We start from the raw sequence: 6,000 nt of genomic DNA, 5'->3' as shown, positions 1-6,000 counted from the left end.
TCATTTTTTTCTTATAATGTAGATTTTGTATAATATTTTTTATTAGAATCAATTTTCTTTTTTGAGCAAGAGTAATTTCCTTGCAATGTGATGCATCGTTCTTCAGCTGCATTAAGACGTGTGTTTCGGCCCTCACATGAGAGTCATAGTCTACTGTCTTCTTTCGGTCCTCACATGGGAGTCATAGCCTACTGTCTTCCTTCTTTCGGTCCTCACGTGGGAGTCATAGCCTACTGTCTTCCTTCTTTCGGTCCTCACGTAGGAGTCATAGCCTACTGTCTTCTCTCCGCCCTCACATGGTCCTTTTACGTGATAGTTACAACCTACTCTCTTCTTCTCGAGCCTCACGTTGTCCCTTCAAGTGGGAGTCACGGGAGTCACAACCTACTCTCTTCTATCAGCCCTCACACGGTCTCTTCACATGGGAGTCACGACTTAGTCTTTTCTCCAAGCCCTCACATGGTCTCTTCACATGGGAGTCACGACCTAGTCTCTTCTCCCGACCCTCACGTGACCCTTTCATGTAGAAGTTACAACCTACTCTCCTCTTGACCCTCACATGATCTCTACAAACGAGAGTCACAACCTACTCTTCTCTCGGTCATCATGTGGTTCATTACGCACCATGTCGCCTTCTTAAAAAAACCACATGCGGGTCACAATCTACTTTTTTTTTTCTTCTACAATTATAATACAATGCACGTGTCCATAAACTTTAGCATCAGCTAGTTCGAGTAACCAAAGTTTAGTTAACTTTCTATGAAAGGTTGCGTTCATACAAATATCTAAACTATTAGATTTTGACGTTTCACATTTATAGTCTCGATCACCTTCTTATGCAAACAAACAGATTGCTTCTGTCACCGAACACGTCAATTTAAAATTATTTAAGAACGGAACGTATTAGATTTATTAATTATCATGATTATTAAATTGAATTAAATAACATTATCTAATCATTTTTTGCCACTTGGATAAGAGCATTACGTCAAACGTCCATTTATGAAGCAATTTTTTTATTAAAAAAAATAATATATAATTTTCCCCATTCTCCGCGTGAAAATGGCATCTTAATCAGAAAATATATTTTATTTTATTCTTATTAATGAAATCAAGACCATTATTTTAATTTTTCTAAATAAGATAAGGACCATTGAATATCTTAATTATATGGATTTAAATACAATATTGACCACTATTTTTTAATTATTCTAAATAAGATAAGAAACCCTCACGTGTTTAAATTTAATACTGTAGTATCTCTATCTATAGATATCCATTTTACTCGTTTAATACTGTAGTATCTCTATCTACAGATATTCATTTTACTCGTTTAATACTGTAGTACCTCTATCTACAGATATCCATTTTACTCATAGAGATCAGTCTCGAATGAGAGGGAGGGACATATGAGAGGAAATGAAGAATTTTTCTTTCTATTAGATAAATGGGGTCGAGCATGGAATTATATTTAAATTAGATAGAAATAGAGAAAAAAATGTCGACTTTATTTAAAATATAAAAAAATTAGTTAATTTTAAGACTCGGTAATATTTAAACTCAGATTAGGTTGTAATATTAAAATTTAAATTTTTAAAAATTATATCGGTGATATCAAGTATATTTATTTATTAGGATTTTTTTAATAAAATTTATATTGAAAAATGAAAATTTTAAATAACTATACATTTAAAAACTAATAATAAATAAATAAAATTTCTTACTCATCCTCACAAAAATAAATAGAATGAAAAATGAAATAGGTGACAAGGATTGGGACAAGGAAAGCTTCCTCGTCCTGCGGGCCGCCCCGTGACACAATCGCACTTTCGAAGGCAGCGGACTAGCGATTGTGCGGCACTCACTTTCCAGCGACAAGTGAGTTAAGCCAATTTGTTCTTGCGTCGCCTACGGCCAAGCGACGTACGGTCGAGCCTCTAGCCTCGGTTTTAAAAGAAGGTTTTAGAAAACGAGGAGAGAGCGAGATTTTTGAAAGAGAGATTTTAGAAAGAGACGTTATATAAGCAAGCAAGAGAAAGATAACAACGGCTTAGCATATATAACCTTGGGTAGGGAGAAGTTGACGACTAGTCATATCCCCCTATAGTACATTCTGGGCCATTTTAGTTCTGGCAGGCCTAGACATGATTTTCTTGAGGTGTCATACGCTCTAGAATTACAAAGGGAAAAACACTAGAATGAAAAGACATGACAAGGGTTTGGCTTGTCATGGGCATGCGGCCATGGGCAACAGGCCCTGGACAGGCATGACCGTGACATCCTCCCCCACCTAATTGGTTGACGTCCCCGTCAACCGACTACTTTCATACCTTGCGATGTGGGTGGCGGCGGAGTTCAGATCTTCGGCGCGTTCCCAGCTTGTTTCCTCTGTAGGGAGATTCTTCCATTTGACAAGGAATTCACGAATCGTCCGTACAGGTCTTCCTATCTTCCTAACCCTGTCGGCTAGGATCTCTTCCACTTCCTTTGTCTCTTTTTGTTTCAGATCGATGCTCGGTCTTGTGGTTGTATTTCGATGGTCGTCGTCTGGATCAGGGTGATAGGGCTTCAAGTTGCTCACATGAATGACGGGGTGAATTTTCATCCATGCGGGGAGTGCAACTCGGTAGGAGGTAGCCCCAATCTTTTTAAGGACTTCAACCGGGCCTTCGTATTTACGAACTAATCTCTGGTCCTTTCGGCTACGAAATCTGATCTGTTCTGGTCTCAGCTTGATAAGGACTTGATCTCCTGCACGGAAATGAAGGGGGCGACGCTTCTTGTCCGCCCATTTCTTCATATGCTTGGAAGCCTTCTCTAAATATGCTCGGGCTATATCTGTCGTCTGCTTCCATTCTCTTGTAAAGTTGTGAGCTTGAGGGTTTTTTCCTGCATAAGGATGATCAATAATATGGGGTAAGGCCGGTTGTCGTCCACTTACAATTTCAAAGGGACTCTTCCCCGTAGACGAGCTTGTTTGACAATTGAAGCAAAATTGGGCGACATCTAACAATTGTATCCAGTTCTTTTGGCGAGCGTCGACGAAGTGACGTAAGTATTCTTCGAGCAAGCAGTTGAACCGTTCTGTCTGTCCATCGGTTTGAGGGTGATAACTCGAGGAGATGTTCAAGGTTGTTCCCAAGAAAGCGAATAACTCAGTCCAGAATGTCCCAATAAATCTGCCATCCCTGTCACTGATGATGCTCGACGGAATGCCCCATAACTTTACAACGTGTTTGAAAAACAGTTGGGCTGTGAGTTCCGCCGAACATAATTTGGGAGTGGGGATGAACGTCGCATATTTTGAGAACCGGTCCACAATAACCAAGATGGCGTCATATTCCCCGACTTTTGGGAGGTGTGTTATGAAGTCCAGAGATACACTTTCCCAGGGTCGTGTTGGCACAGGTAGAGGTTCCAAGAGTCCAGAGACTTTGGCTTTCTCGACCTTATCCTGTTGGCAGATGAGGCACGTCTTGGTGTATTGCATGATGTCGTCTCGCATGTTTGGCCAGAAGTACCCCTTCTTTATTAGGGCGTATGTTCTTTGCCATCCCGGGTGTCCGGCCCATAAGGTGTCGTGACATTCTTGAATGAGCTTCTTCCTCAGTTCTCCCGTTCTTGGGACGTACAATCTGTTTCCTTTGGTTATCAGGAGGTCCCCCTCAACCCAAAACTGCCGTGTCTTTCCAGCCTTAGCTAGTTCGACAACGGCTTTGGCCGATGGGTCTTTGTGTAAATGTTCCTTGATGATGTCGCGCATCGATCCATCGATCTTACTTGAATGAATATGGGCTAACATGCACAGGGCCGCATGTTCGCCCTTCCGACTCAGCGCGTCGGCTGCTTGATTACTCTTTCCCGCTTTGTGTTCGAACTTGAAGTCGAATTCAGCCAACGACTCCTGCCACCGGGCTTGTTTTGCTGTTAATTTTGGTTGATCAAAGAAGTGGCAAGTGGCGCTGTTATCCGTCTTCACTACGAACTGCGATCCTAAGAGGTACTGTCTCCAGACTCGAAGGCAATGGACTACAGCCAGCATTTCTTTCTCGGAGACAGTGTATCTTCGTTCGGCATCGTTGAGCTTTCGACTTTCGTAAGCGATGGGGTGGCCTTCTTGAATAAGGACCCCACCGAGAGCAAAGTCGGAAGCATCGGTTTCCACTTCAAATGGCTTTGTGACGTCAACCAACCCGAGGACAGGACCCCTCGTCATGGTTGTTTTCAGATTTTCAAAGGCCATTTGACAATCATTCGACCACGACCAAGGGTGGTCTTTCTTCAACAGCTCTGTCAATGGGGCGGCTCGTCGTGAAAACCCTTCGACGAACCGCCTATAGTAGTTGGCTAGTCCTAAGAAGGACCTCAACTCAGATACGGAAGTAGGAACCTTCCATTCTTGGATAGCTTTTATCTTGTCGCTATCCATACTGATTTGTCCACATCTGACGACATGTCCAAGGAAGTGGATGCATGTTTGTGCGAATGCACATTTCTCCTTCTTCACATACAGCTGGTTCTGCCGGAGCTTGTCAAACACTAACTTCAAGTGCACTTTGTGTTCCTCGAGGGTTGTGCTGTAAACAACAATGTCGTCGAGGTATACTATGACGAATTGATCCAGGTATTCGTAGAAAACCTGGTTCATCAACGTGCAGAACGTAGCTGGGGCGTTTGTCAAGCCAAAGGGCATTACTAGGAATTCGAAGGCCCCATATCTTGTTACGCACGTCGTCTTGGGTTCGTCCCCTTCGGCAATACGTACTTGATAATATCCCGATCGTAAGTCCAACTTCGTGAAGTACTTGGCCCCGTGAAGTTGGTCGAACAAGTCGGATATTATCGGCAGAGGATATTTGTTGCGTACTGTCACCTTGTTTAAGGCTCTATAGTCTATGCACAGACGCAACGTCCCATCCTTCTTCTTCTGGAATAGTACGGGGGCTCCATAAGGGGCCTTTGCCGGGCGAATGAATCCCGCCTTCAGCAATTCGTCTAGTTGTTTCCTCAATTCGGCTAGCTCGGGTGGAGCCATCCGATATGCATTCTTTGCGGGCGGCTTAACCCCGGGGAGGAGTTCGATTTCGTGGTCAATGCCTCGACGAGGTGGTAGTGTTTGTGGTAGACTCTCTGGCATTATGTCGGTATAACTGTCTAATACATCCTTGATTTCCTCTGGGACAGTCTCTTCGGTGGTTGCCTCTTCTATCAGTGGTATGGCCATGAAGGTAGGTTCCTCTCGTGCGAGTCCCCTTTTCAGCTGTATGGCCGAGATCATCCGAAGATTACCTGGTTGCTTGATGCTTGCAGGTATTACTGTGGGGTTACGGTCGGTGATCACTAAGCATTTTGCTAATGGCATTGGGATGACTTTGTGTTCTAGGAGGAACTCCATCCCAAGTACCACATCGAAGTCGTCCATGCGAACCACGACAAGGTCTAGCTCTCCAGTCCAATCCCCTATTTTGAAGGGGACTCCTTTGGAAACTCCCACAATAGGCAAGGCCTCGGAGTTGACAGCTTTCATTTTCCCCGGGTCCTTTCCTATGGTGAGTCCCAATCTTCTGGCTTCTTGATCAGCAATGAAGTTGTGGGTTGCTCCAGAGTCTATCAGAGTGCTCTTGCTCAGTCGAGAGTTTATGGTGGCATCTACGAACATAAGCCCTTTCTCTATTATCTCCTTCGGTTCGACTTTCCGTTGGAGGGCTGACAAGAATTTGAGTGCGCCCATTCGGGGGTTGTCGTGATCTTCTTTCTTGTCTAGCAAAGTCTCGACCCTTGCTTCATTGCTCTCTTGGATGGACACTTGGAGTGCAGTGAGAGAGGCCCGATGAGGACAGTAGGATACCTTGTGGGGGCCTTTACATAGCATGCATTGCAAAGGCGTCGTCGGGTGGTTCTTTTGGTGGTAAGGCCCTCGAGATGTCCCCGCTTGATTGTTCTGAGGAGGTCTATCCGTCCATCCATTCGATCTGTTGGGGCTTCCATTTCGATGGCCTG

Source organism: Cucurbita pepo, chromosome LG07 (assembly GCF_002806865.2).
Source record: "Cucurbita pepo subsp. pepo cultivar mu-cu-16 chromosome LG07, ASM280686v2, whole genome shotgun sequence".
Lineage (NCBI taxonomy): Eukaryota > Viridiplantae > Streptophyta > Magnoliopsida > Cucurbitales > Cucurbitaceae > Cucurbita > Cucurbita pepo.
Note: the sequence above shows the minus strand (reverse complement) of the source record.